Consider the following 14,028-nt stretch of genomic DNA (forward strand, 5'->3'; position numbering starts at 1 on the left):
TTAACGTTAAAGTCACCAATAACAAAAATGTTTGACTTATTCCGAGTCCATTTTCGCAAGTCAGTTTGGAGCAAATTAACTTGCTGCCCCGAGCATTGATATGGCAAATAGGTAGCTATTAAAATATATTTTTCAAGCTGTGTTTCAACAGAAGCACCCAAAGCTTCAAAAAACTTGGTTATAAAAGACGAAAAAATTTAATGTTTTATATACCAAAGAATGATGTAGCCACACCACCATCAAGTCGATATTAACGATAAACAAAAAAATTTGAATCTCTTGAGTTTATATTCCGCTTTCAAATAATGTTCAGTAATAATTGCTACTAATGTATGTTATTAGCTGTAATAAAATACGAGTGTAAATGATTACAATCTACTGGTGGGTTTTCCAACGCCTCCAAATCATTCCATCGCCATAAAAATTAATACCGTTGCGGCATTTCATGCCTAATGACACGCATTGAACGTGCTAATCGTTGCCTTATTCCGTGACTTCTGTAACGCCATCATATGAGCTATCGTTTCCACACCATCACACGCCAAGATGGGCATCTCATAAAGACTCCCACACCTCCACCGTGTGGAAAATCGCTACCGAACAACTTATTGCTTGCTTGTTCACCGACAACAACAACACGATGACGTATTCTTATCTCTGTGTCGTGTTAAGTTTGAGTTGTATGCTAAAGACCACACCGCCTTACCCCTTTGTACACAGCAGTAGTGCATCTTAGAGCGAGCGCCAACTCAACCTCGCCGACTGTCTGTGGTAGCGCAAGTCTCAGCTAATCGTCTCATCGTTCCACGCGTTTACACGCTTCGCTACCTCACGACCTGTCTCAATCGACGCACCGCACCGTTTCCCTGAGCGTGAAAGCCCCCGGTGGAAGTGTAAGCGAGGGATGGAAAACGATGCGGCTCAACACGTTTAATTAACTATTTTTCAATAGTCGGTTATGACGATGGCATCAGCTATCAACTGGGTGTGCGTGATGTTCTAATTAGACGAGTAAGGGTATACGATATTGCGAATGAAACGCTGTTTGATGGATTTTAAAGGAATCTGATGAAGAGTTGTAGGATGGCTTATCCAGTGATCCAGTGTCCCAATAATAGTGGTAGTGCAGTTTCAAGCGTGTTATATGCTATTTTTATGTGTATGTGTATTTTTCTAACATGGTCCTTGTAAAAATGATATGGATATGCAGCCATTCCTTGAAAAACCGATACAGTGGGTCACCGAATTTCCGAAATAAGAATACACGTGTTTTTGGATTTTTTTATTAGGGTGACGATTTTAGAAATAGGATGACCAGAAAAATCGTGATTTTGCAAAATTTTATTAAAAAAAAAATTATAGCTTTAGAACCGCTTGGTCGATGTTTAATTTTCTTAAACGAAAATAAATTAAAGATTTTGACTTTTCAAATATAAAATTTCACAAAAATTGGGGTTTTTTACATGAAATAAAATAAAAAAAATCCGTTCTTTCGTGTTTTAAAGGCCTCGGGACAAAAGAGTCTAGGGACGATCCAAATATGAAATCCATTGTTATTCGGGATTTCTAGAACCGCCCTCCCCCCTCTGTCACGCTTTTTCCAATACCTTATACACGCACTGTCACACATTCGTAGAACCAGCCCCCCCCCCCTCCCCCTAATGATGGACGTCATTTTTGAATGATCCCCTATTGCTGTTCTCATTTTAGCTAGAAAGTTCAGAAAAAATTTACGTTTACTTTCAAATTTTTAGCGATGTATGTTTTTTTGTTTTTGAGATATATTATTTTTGAAAATAAATAATCAGTCATTTTTCATCGGCGCACACTGAAGGTCTCAGCGCATTAGATTTTTTATTTTTTCAAAATTATCATGACTTTTGAACCGATTTCTTTTTTTTATGAAATGGATGCTGGATTTCAAATTAAAAAAAAATAAAGAACCATGAAAAAACAAATTACATGAAAAAAAAATGAAAATTTTGTAGTTTTTTAGGAAATTTTATATTATATATAATTATATATTATATTTTATCATGTAGTTTTTTTTTTCAGGGTATATATTTTTTTGAAAAGTTCTTAAGAATAAAAATAGATAGAAAAAGATTGAAAATCGGTTGAGCTGTTCACAAATAATGATTAAAAAAATAATAAAAAACTTAATGCGCTGAGACCTACAGTGTGTGCCGATGAAAAGTGACTGATTTTTTTTATTTTCAAAAAAAAATTATATCCTAAAAACTAAAACAGATACATCGCTGAAAATTTGACAGTAAACGTAAAATTTTCTGAACTATCAAGAAAAATTGACAATAGCAATAGTCCTTTTGGTCCCGAAGCCTTTTTTATGTAGGGTCAGTGTTCCCTTAGTGGACAGTCCTCTATAGTCGCACTTGTGGCTTTTTACGGCCGTTTTGCTATGAATCTTTTCAAAATATTTTTTGACATGAAGGTCAGGAACTATTAATCTAAGTACCATTGATACACAGCTTGATTTTGTTCAAAAAATGATCGAAATAATTAGTTTTGCATAAAATTTGAACTCCCTTGCGCCTATAGTTAACCTATTGTTTTTATAGTAGCACTACTGAGAGAAATTTTTTTTTATTATACGAAATAATTAATGAAATAAGTACTTTTTTTACATCAAACAAAAGCTTCTGGTCCACACTTTGAAGGAAAAATATAAAAGCTTTGTAAAAATACGGTTTTGATTAGTATTTTGCCAACGCCGTTATGCTAGTGCTACTATAGGAACAGAAATACGAAATAGTGCTACTATAGGCACATGTATTCCTATAGTGGCACAAGCGATAATAAATGCAAACATATGAATTTTCGCAGTTTTCATATTTTTCCCATAAAACCTAGATAAAAAGCTTCCAGATGATGTAAAAATAATGACGCTAGCGTTATTTTTCGATTTTATACGAATATTTGTTCTTAGCTATGCGGCTATTGGTACATCGACCCTAAGGATTGTTTTTTCATGTAAAACATTTTTTGTGAAATTTCTTTTTTTTTTCTTGAAAAGTCAAAATCCTTAGCTTTCATTTCGTCCAAGAAAATTGAAAATCGGTTAAGCGGCTCAAAAGCTATATTTTTGTTCAAAATAAAAATTTCGCAAAATCGCGATTTTTCTGGTCACTCTATTTTGGAAATAGTCACTCTAATCAAAAAAAAAATCCAAAACACGTGAATCTTTATTACGGATAAGGAATGCTATAGCAAAATTTCACGGAATTCGGTGACAAACTAGATCAGTTTTTCGTGGAATGACTGTATATACCTAAATATACGTTTTTCAATTCTGAATTATTGTTTTTTCTATCTGTTATTTTTTTTTAATATTTTGTTATGAAATATAACTCTTGGCCCATTTTAATGAAATTTATAATGTTTACTTTATAAGTTTCAATTAAACATGGTTATAAAGGAAAAGTTGTTGTTTCAGTGAAAATTACGGGATTTTTTTTTAATTAAGTGCATATTAATGGGCAATAGACTGGCCCACTTTAGTATGGGAGAAAAATAAAGTTGTATAATTCCACGGGGCATCCACCAGGATTATTCTTTAGGGTTAGAGGAAGACTTCCTGAAAGTTTCAGCTCATTTGGTCGTTCCATGAGCTGGCGCAATTGAATTGAAGTTAATATGGGATTTTCAGCTCTAACAAAACAGTACATCATCTCCTGTTTGAGTCAGGAAAATTGTTGATCGCGTTCAATTGAACCCAGAATGTCAAAAACGCTACTTGATACCATAGCAAACAATATTGTAGAAGGTTGTATGATGATTAAAATTGATAAAGTTGGTGTTTTAACTATCTGAAGTATATTTGCAATATTGCATAGTATTCCTTCAACTTAGCTGGGTGGTAGCCACCAAGCGCATCATAGCCACCTATGACGCTGGGCGAGCTGCGGCACAAGGTGCATGCACATGTGTGATTGTACGGGAGTGCTGATCTAAGCCTAACTTTCAACAACTGAAAGCTTAATGAAAATGAGCTTAAATCCAGATACAACCTTCGGCAACAATGTTCATTAGCGTATCAACTAGTGAATTTGTCATTCTGGGCTCAATTGAACGCGATTTACTAGTGTACGAGACGAAATAGTGACATAGGGTCAATTTTCAATATATTTGAGACGAATATTCCATACAAACTTTGAATTGAATGCGCCAGCTGGGGGAGCAACCAAATGAGTTGAAATTTTGAGAGAGCTTTTTTCTTACCCTAAGGCACATATCTAGGGGGTGCCCCGTTGAATTTTACAACTTTTTTGTTTAAGGGCCAGTCTAATGGATAAACACGGTATGATTAACCCTTAAATACTCGATTTCGTCCCTACACAAGATACCGTCTAATACTTTTAGATGTGTCAAAATCAACATGATATACAGCGCTGTAATACATATCTTAGCAATGTCATTGATAGCTATCAAAACATATTTGTATCGTTCTATGTTTTGAATGTTCTCATATGTGAAATGTTATAATTTATAATACTAAGATTTAAACAATAAAATTATTGCATTCGAAGTTTACGGCGTAATTTAACACTTCGATACACTTATAACAATGTTGTCAGATACATGGAAAACTTAAAATTACTTTAAAAATAATAACTTTACAAATTTCAACAAAATATTTAAAAATTACCATTTAAAAAAACACAAAATTTATTAAAAAAGCAAAAAAAAATATATTTAGTTATACGAACACCGCTAGCGCATGACGGCTCACCATAGTAGCATGTCCGAAAGAACTTGAAACTATTGAGAACCAGAGCTACAGGTCCAAAGCTCTGATAAAGGTGGATGGTTGTGATGGCTATGACCGTGGTCATCATGTAAAGAACAAACGGACGACGCTGTATCGTGTCAGCACCCAGGAGGCAGCCCCTCTAGCACGATGTAGGTAGCGCAACCCTGGTTAGGTGGCCTATCGAAGACTCTTCACCAACCACGAAAGGCAAAAGTAGAGCAAACGGATTGATTTTACGGCAACAGACCCGGCAACGAATAAAGGACAACGATTGGAAAGTTGGATCTTGGAACGTGAGAACTTTGAATGAACCCGCGCGTGTTGGGTTCCTGGCTCGTGAACTGCAGAATGTCGGCGTGAAAGTGGCAACTGTCCAGGAAATACGCTGGCCGAGAACCGGAGAACGCGAATTCCGAGCGGTGGACTCCATCGCCAACACTTCATTCAAGTACCACATCTACAACAGCGGTGGCGACAGAGCTGAACGTGGAGTTGGCTTCATAGTGATTGGGAAGCAGATGAAGCAAATTATTCGGTGGAAACCGGTAAGCGACCGAATCTGTGTGTTGAGAATGAAGGGCAAATTCTTCAACTACAGCCTAATCAGCATATATGCGCCAACGAACGATAAGCCCGATGACATGAAGGATGAGTTCTATGAGAGCCTGGATAAGGCTTACGGAGAGTGCTCAAAACAAGATGTCAAGATAGTCATCGGCGACGCAAATGCGCAGATCGGGAAAGAAGATTTCTTCCGCCCCGTCATTGGAACGGAAAGCCTTCATTCCGTTACCAATGATAATGGCCTGCGGCTGCTAGAGGGATGGCAATCAGCAGTACATACTTCGCACGAAAGTATATCCGCAAACACACCTGGCGACACCTGAGTGGCGATGCCTGCTCCCAAATAGACCACGTGCTGGTTGATGGGCGACATTTCTCAGATGTCATTGATGTCAGGACCTTCCGAGGCCCTAATATCGACTCGGATCATTACCTCGTTGTAGCTAAAATTCGGGCGCGGTTATCCAGCGTCACGTGTTCCGCAATACACAGAACGCTGCGCTTCAATATACAACGCTTGTCGACTGATGGGGTAGCTGCGCAGCACCGTCAGCAACTAGACGAGCAGTTGGGAAGAATCAATGTTGCTGGAGACGTCGACAGCCTGTGGGACCCTATCCGCGAAGCTGTGACAACAACGGCGCGGGAAGTGATCGGCACTGGTCATCGACGAACACGAATCGACTGGTTCGATGAAGAGTGCCAGAGGGTGACAGACATGAAGAATATCGCCAGAAGCCGTTTGCTTGTGGCCGGTACCCGACAGAACAGAGAGCGGTACAGGGCAGCGAGAGCCGAAGAAAAGCGAATCCACCGCATTAAGAAAAGGCAGCACGAAGAAAGTGTGGTAGCTGACGCTCAAGAAAGCATGAACCAGAATGATATGCGGTGATTCTATGCAACGGCCAATGGTGTGCGGCACGATACCGTACCAGTGCCCGCCATGTGAAATGATCAAGAAGGGAATTTGCTGACCGATAAATCGGCGGTGGCTGCCAGGTGGAAGGAGCACTTTCAGCAATTGTTGAACGGTGAGAATGGAAATGTAGCGAGGAACAGGATGAACATTGATTATGACGATCAAGCTGTGGAGAAGTTAAAAAGGCTATCAGCGAGCTAAAGAACTGTAAGGCTGCTGGGAAGGACGAGATCCCGGTCGAGCTTCTCAAGCACGGAAGCGAGCAGCTTTACCAGTCGATCCACCGAGTACTGCTGAAAGTATGGGAGGACGAAGAATTGCCCAACGACTGGTTGGATGGCCTCATCCGCCCTATCTACAAGAAAGGGCACAGACTGGAGTGTACCAATTACAGAGGAATTACCCTGTTGAATTCGGTGTACAAAATTCTGTCGCACATCCTGTTTAACAGACTGAGACCGCTCGAAGAGTCCTTCGTCGGCGAATACCAAACTGGTTTTCGTGAGGGCCGTTCGACAACGGACCAGATGTTTAGCTTGCGAATGATCCTAGACAAATTCCGGGAGTATAACTTGCAGACTCACCATCTGTTTATTGATTTTAATATATTGGCTTTTCAGTCTTGACAAAATTAAAAACTGTTATTTTATTTTGTCCAACGTTTCGGTCCGTTTGGGACCTTCCTCAGGGACTCAATTGTTACAGTTCTTTCGTCTTGTTACAATTGAGTCCCTGAGGAAGGTCCCAAACGGACCGAAACGTTGGACAAAATAAAATAACAGTTTTTAATTTTGTCAAGACTGAAAAGCCAATATATCACAAACAACGAACTACAGTCGATTTATCAACGATATTGATTTTAAGGCAGCGTACGACTCAGTGAAAAGAAATGAGCTTTGGCAGATAATGTCTGAAAATGATTTTCCGGCGAAACTAATTAGGCTGATACGTGCTACGCTGGATGGTTCAAAATCAAGTGTTCGGATCGCAGACGAGGTGTCAACCTCGTTCGTGACGTTAGACGGATTGAAGCAGGAAGACGCACTTTCGAATTTATAGTTCAACATTGCACTCGAGGTTGCTATTAGGAGATCTGGCGTGCAGAGAAATGGCACTATTATCACAAGGTCGCACATGCTCCTTGGCTTTGCGGACGATATAGATCTAATTGGAATCGATTGCAGGTCAGTGGAAGAGGCCTTCGTACCTCTGATGAGGGAGAGAGCGAGGATAGACCTGACCATTATTTCTACCAAAACGAAGTACATGGTTGCAGGTAGTGATAGAGTCAGGCCTTGGTGGTAGTGTTTGATGGGGATGTGTTTGAAGTTGTTGAAGAATTTGTTTACCTTGGAACACTTGTGACATGTGACAACAAAGTTTCCCGCGAAGTGAAAAGACATGTTACGGCTGCAAATAGGGCCTTTTACGGACTACGTAACCAGCTTAGGTCCCGCAGCTTGCAAACGGAAACAAAATTCGCCCTGTATAAAACATTGATTCTTCCGGTGTCTCTCTACGGGCACGAAGCGTGGACGTTGAAAGAGTCAGACCGGAAAGCTCTCGGTGTTTTTGAGCGTAAAATGCTGCGGACAATACTCGGTGGGAAACGCGAAAATGGTGTGTAGCGCAGACGCATGAATCACGAGTTGTATTAAGTGTACAAAAATGAGAATATTATCAAGCGTGTAAAATACGGCAGACTTCAGTGGGCTGGTCACTTAGTGCGAATGTCGGAAGAAAGAATTGCGAAAATAATATTCAGCAGGGGACCGGCGGCTTCGGAGAAGACCACGAATACGCTGGCTGTACGCAGTGGAAGAGGACCTGGCGACCCTAAACGTTCGGGGCAACTGGAGATGTATCGCTCAAGACCGACGAAGATGGAGCTCTACAATACGCCAGGCAATGGCATGATGCTACGCTGTAGCCATCAAGGTAGGTAGGTAGGATTCAAGAGGCACGTACAGACGGATGTCCTTCAGTCCTATCAAGATTTGTGGGAATTCTCAATGGAATTCGGTCACCGGCAGACCTCGCAGGTGGGGATGGGCGTTGACGACTTCCGGCATGACTTCTTCTCCAGTTGCGGAACTTGGTGGACTGCTACGCTATTTTCGACGTTGTGCGTCTGGCTTGCTTATACCTTCAATTCTTCATTCGGAACGCTAGATCCGATGCAACGGGTGCAGACTCGCTGTACAGAGTGATCTCGCTGGCATCCTTGACGATCCGCGAGAGAAAGTTGGATGAACATCGGGTTGAAGTCCCCGACTTCGGTGCTTGCTTGGACTTACAACCTTCCTGGCTTTGTCCATTTCTACATCCGAATGCTCCTCTTTTCCGTCCTGCTACCTATCTATTTCCTTGCCGAATCGACCTTCACTTTTTCCAGCTTCGCTAGCATCTGCTCAACATCTCATCGTGTTTCTTCCGGTAGGCTTCTTCTTTTGCCACTTGCAGTTCCATTTGCTCCTGCTCGTCCACCAAAGCTATATCCAGCTTTTGCTTTTCGACTTGCTGACGCAGAAGAAACAGCTTCTACTGATGCTCAGTCTCTACTTGTGAAGGATTTTCTGCAATTCGATGGCCTGCCTTTCCTTCTTCATCTCTTGCTCGAGTTTTTTCAACTCCTCTTCTAGGCCGGGTGACCCCCCCGTAGTCCGTCAACAGACGCAGACACTCTTTGCAAGACCACGAAACGTCCCTCGCATCGGCCGAAATACCAGTACATCCGAAATGGTGCCTCCGCTAACGCTGTTTTGTCATTGACATAGCTGAATTTTTCTGCGTGTAAGTGCATATTGTGATGCTTTCCCGAATTGACATGAATCAAAGGGCTGAGTTTTATTGGTTTAAAATTGTGAGCTTCTTTTTTTTCTTGGCACACGTCCCCACTGGGCAAGACCTGCTTTTCAGCTTAGTGTTCTTGAGAGCACTTCCACAATTATTTACTGAGACCTTTCTTTGCCACAGTTGCCATTTTCGCATTTGTATATCATGTGGCTGGCATGATGTTATTTTATGCCTGCGGGAGTCAAGAAAATTTCCATTATGAAAAGAACCTTAACCAACCGGGAATCGAACCCAGACACCTTCTGCACAGGAACTAGGAATTCAGTGTTTCGTATCGACATGTAAGAATGGCATACCGCTTACCCTTAGATCGAACGAGAGAAACTGAGCGCCACAGTCAGTGCCTAAATACAGCCGATAAATTAGTTCTGATAAATCGAAACCAGCACGATGTCTGATAATTAGAATTGGTTCATTAGTGGGGGAGGGTGGACCCTTTGTAGCAAGCAGCTTTCGTCGTCCCATCCCAAGAGAAGTGTGAAAGAGGCAGGTGGTGGGCAGGTGCGAGAGCTGATTTGCATTCGAAATCAACACCTTGCGCCAACAAGTTGCGTTTCAGCTGGGGAGGTCTTCAACGTGCACTGGGCTTAGTGTTAAACAGCGTTCTTATCGGTTTTCTTCATCGCCGATGGCATCGAGCAAACAATGGGAGGCAAAAGTTTAGCTATTGAGCGATTTTAATTAAATTTTATATAAATAAAATCATTAGGCCAATAGTTCCCACGGCGGAGAATGTTTCTAGGAATAGACAAAACCACTGAAGCGTGTTTGAACGAGGCGTAGGAAAACTTTGAATTTTGAAATCACTTAAGCTTACGACTGAATGTACATTTTGGGGATTGGGGAAGCGATAACGTCTCCAAATCGTTGATTTGGGGGGAGATCCGCAAGTACCGGACACAGCCCAATACCGGACATAGTCGGAAAATATAAAAATCAATTTTTAGTGCAGTTTTCAACAACTTTGTGTTTATATCTAATCGTATATTTTTAGCTTGAATAGTGCGGTCTTTTGATTCCGTTGCATGCTCCTGTGGGGTGTGCGAATGAATCAAAGCCAATCGTTTTCGGTTCGCGTTGTGCTAGAACGAAAAAATATTCGTGATCGAAGATGAATTACCAATTGGTGAGCTCGTTTCATGCTTCTGTTGCATTCTCGATAACAATCAATTAAAATTTGCTGATCCCGGGAAAAAAATTACGTGAAAAGTTTGTATAATTTCACAAAAACAATCAATGTATTTATTACATTAGGAAGCAGCTGACAACAAACTGGTAGCTAGTTGTTTGTCAACGTTATCGTAATAATTAGTCGTTGCTGGTGCAAATAAATCGATGTTTATAAGCTTTGCATTTATTATCAATTTGCCAAACGACAATCATCTTGGTAACACAATTTAAAAAATGTGTACCGCTCCCCATCTCTTTTAATTACCCTGCTGTAATGACGTTCGAAAAAACACTGCAACAAATTTGCCAACGCCATAAAGCGCGAATCACTCAAAAACCCGGCAAATAACTTTGAAGATCCCTCGCCTCTCAATGACCGGCGCCGATGGCAACCGATCAAGAGCGACCGACCCAGTTCTTTGTCGGTAGCGTTATAAATAACCGAAAAACGATATATAAAAGAAACAGCACAAACTGAACTCGACGAAAAACGCTCGAAATGGTTCATAAAATTCACTTCCTCCACTTGTTAAGCGGCCTCCCGGTTGTAAAATGCAAGAGTGCTTCAAAAGGGGAGCTTCTCCTGGCAGGTGAAGAGTAAAGTGGGGCAGAAGTTCGACCTTAGTGGGATAATCCATATTTCTAGAAAACAAAACTGTGACACTTGAAAAGAAAAAATCGTACAGTGGGTGTTCAAGATATAGGCTACAGTTTTGCATAATATTTTTTTGTAAAATTTCAATCGATTTTTAGTTAATACAGTTCAAAATTGATCATGTTAAACAAACTTTCGACTCACCGTTCGAACAAGAGCTCAAATCTAGTGTGGGGCAAATTTTCGCTGGCTGACATAAAAATTATTTTCCAAACATCTTTGCAAAAAATAATAAACTTTAAAGCGTGCTTATGAAAGGTCTAGCTAAGTCCTTACATAAATAAAATCAAATTACATATAAATTTAATTTCATAAAACTGAAACTTTCTCGTCTTAAAACAACAAATAGCAAAAATGTTTGTAAATCCTAATCGATTTCTTTGATGTTTGGAGTGAAAGCCCCTTACTCAAAAAGTATTTAAATAACCACAACATTTATAACATTTGTTTTGAATTAAGCTGAAAACCTTGAAAAGAAACTTTTGTCCCATTCGAACTTTTTCCCCACTTTCCTCTATTCGAACTCACCCGTGGAAAAGCGAATGATCTTCACAGTGTATGGATGATTGCGCGGTGGCATCCAGCATCGAATCACCACCGACTGATAGTCGTTGAAAAGTGGAAACACAGTTGGAAATTCTTTTTCCATAAAGTGAACGATATTTTGGAAAGAGCGAAACTAGCGCTCTTTTAAAACCGACTCAAGTGAAGGCTCGTTTAGACGAATTTGGAACCTTTTCATTCCCATTCCTGATTGGAGCTGGTTAACCAGAGTGTGAGTGGTTATTATGTAAAGAGGAAGGTTTGGTGATTGCTTTATTTTTATGTGGACTTGTTATCTGGATTCACACGAATGGAGATTATTTACCAAACCGTTTGAAGAGTGTATCGTGAAACTATATTTTATGGCTAGTCTAGATAGAATACGCATCGAATTCTCACTTGAAATGCTTTACATAAGAAAACGATTAGGGTAATGAAAATAAAATGTTATCCACGGATTGCGTTTTCAAACGATTTTTTAAGATCATTAATACAATGTATCATATATTTGTGGGCTTCGTAGCAGTTTGGTTAGCGCTACCCTGATCATGAGCATGTTTGATTGCCCGCACTTGCTATTCCGTTATTGCTTTTTTATAAAGGGCGAACACGAAATTATAGCGCCACATTCAACAAGGCATAACTTTTCTACCATTGGGTAAAAATCAACTAAATTTTGCACATTTTCTCAATGATGTGTATTGTTTACATGTTGTCAAACTCGAAGTCGTGTTTTTCGATTCAACGAAAATGGAGGTGAACCAACGCGAGTCGAGAGAACAAATTCTTTCCAAACACCTGAAATTTCCTGACCTGTCACACCGGTAGTTGGGAAAAATGTTGAACATTCACCATTCAACCGTCTTCAGAGTGTTGAAACGGTTCCAGGAGCGGTTGACGTTGGACCACGGCAAAGGAGCTGAAAAAAACGGGACCGAAGAGCAAAAAGATGGAAACAAAGGTGAAGCGGATGATTAAAGCAAATCCCAACGTCTCAAGCCGTGATTTGGCTTAAAAGATCGGCATGTCGCAGAGCTACGTCCAGAATGCAAAGAAGAGAGCTGGACATACAAGGTACAGAACTTCCCAAACCGCGATGAGTCGACAAAGTTCTGCTTTGGAGCGACTTGTTGAAAATGATTGTCAAAGGAATTTGGAAAGAGTTGGCATATTCCTTGAAGAGTAACGGTGGAAGATTGTCGATCCCGGCATTGTGTGTCATTGTGGAGAACGAACGGCTTGTGATGGTTTCTTCGTTGGTGTCATTCACGACGACCTATGAAGACCTCGAGATTATCACAGTTTTTTAATCTGCTATCACGGCAATAAGAACTCCGCCGACTCTACCAAGGTCGCTGGTGGCCAAACTTCATTCACAAGGAAATATATTGTAGTTCGTAACCAGTTCTGAATTAGAGATGTCTGGACGCAGCCACGTTTCAGTTTTGATTAGTTTGATAAAACCTAGTTAACGATGCTACGCCAATTTACTCGGTCCATGGCTGTGTCCTTCCAACTTCGATTTTTGCCCACGATCTCCAGATCTTGCACCTGATCAAGCCACATAGTTCGCTGTGCTCACCGCCTTCTTGTACCAACCGGATTCGACGCGAACACCATCTTTGCAGGGTTGTTGTCCGGTAGCCTTGCAACATGCCCTGCCCAGCGCACCCTTCCGACTTTCGCCACCTTCTGGATACAGAGATCGCCGTAGAGCCTAGCTCGTGGTTCATTCTCCGCCACCACACACCGTTCTCCTGCACACCGCCAAAGATGGTCCTTTTGAACACTCTAAGTGAAGGCAGCGTATGACGGCTCACCAAAGTAGCATATCCGAAAGAACTTGAAACTATTGAGAACCAGAGCTACAGGTCCAAAGCCCTGATAAAGGTGGATGGTTGTGATGGCTATGACCGTGGTCATCATATAAAGAACAAACGGACATTGCTGTATCGTGTCAGCACCGAGGAGGCAGCCCCTCTAGCACGATGTAGGTAGCGCAACCCTGGTTAGGTGGCCTATCGAAGAACCAACCAAGAAAGGCAGAAGTAGAGCAAACGGATTGAGTTTACGGCAACAGACCCGGCAACGAATAAAGGACAACGATTAGAAAGTCGGATCTTGGAACGTGAGAACTTTGAAAGAACCCGCGCGTGTTGGACTCCTGGATCATGAACTGCGGAATGTCGGCGTGAACGTGGCAGCTATCCAGGAAATACGCTGGCCGAAAACCGGAGAACGCGAAATCCGAGCGGTGGATCCCATCGCCAATACTTCATTCATGTACTATAGGTACTACAGAGGCGGCAACAGAGTAGAATGTGGAGTTGGCTCTATTGTGATTGGGAAGCGAGTTATTCGGTGGAAACCGGTAAGCGACCGAATCTATGTGTTGAGATGATGGGCAAGTTCTTCAACTACAGCCTGATCAGCATATATGCGCCAAAGTACGATAAGCCCGATGACATGAAGGATGAGTTCTATGAGAGCCTGGATAAGGCTTACGGAGAGTGTCCAAAACAATATGTCAAGATAGTCATCGGTGACGCA

At 41.2% G+C, this 14,028-nt stretch overlaps 1 protein-coding gene across 1 annotated transcript in view; it reads right to left on the reverse strand.

Moving 5' to 3' along the window:
* Nucleotides 1-14,028, reverse strand: part of LOC23687848 (alpha-2 adrenergic receptor) — an 84,162-nt gene that overhangs the window by 25,208 nt on the left and 44,926 nt on the right. The window lies entirely within an intron of this gene.

The sequence above is a fragment of the Aedes aegypti genome, chromosome 1, assembly GCF_002204515.2.
Source record: "Aedes aegypti strain LVP_AGWG chromosome 1, AaegL5.0 Primary Assembly, whole genome shotgun sequence".
Taxonomy (NCBI): domain Eukaryota; kingdom Metazoa; phylum Arthropoda; class Insecta; order Diptera; family Culicidae; genus Aedes; species Aedes aegypti.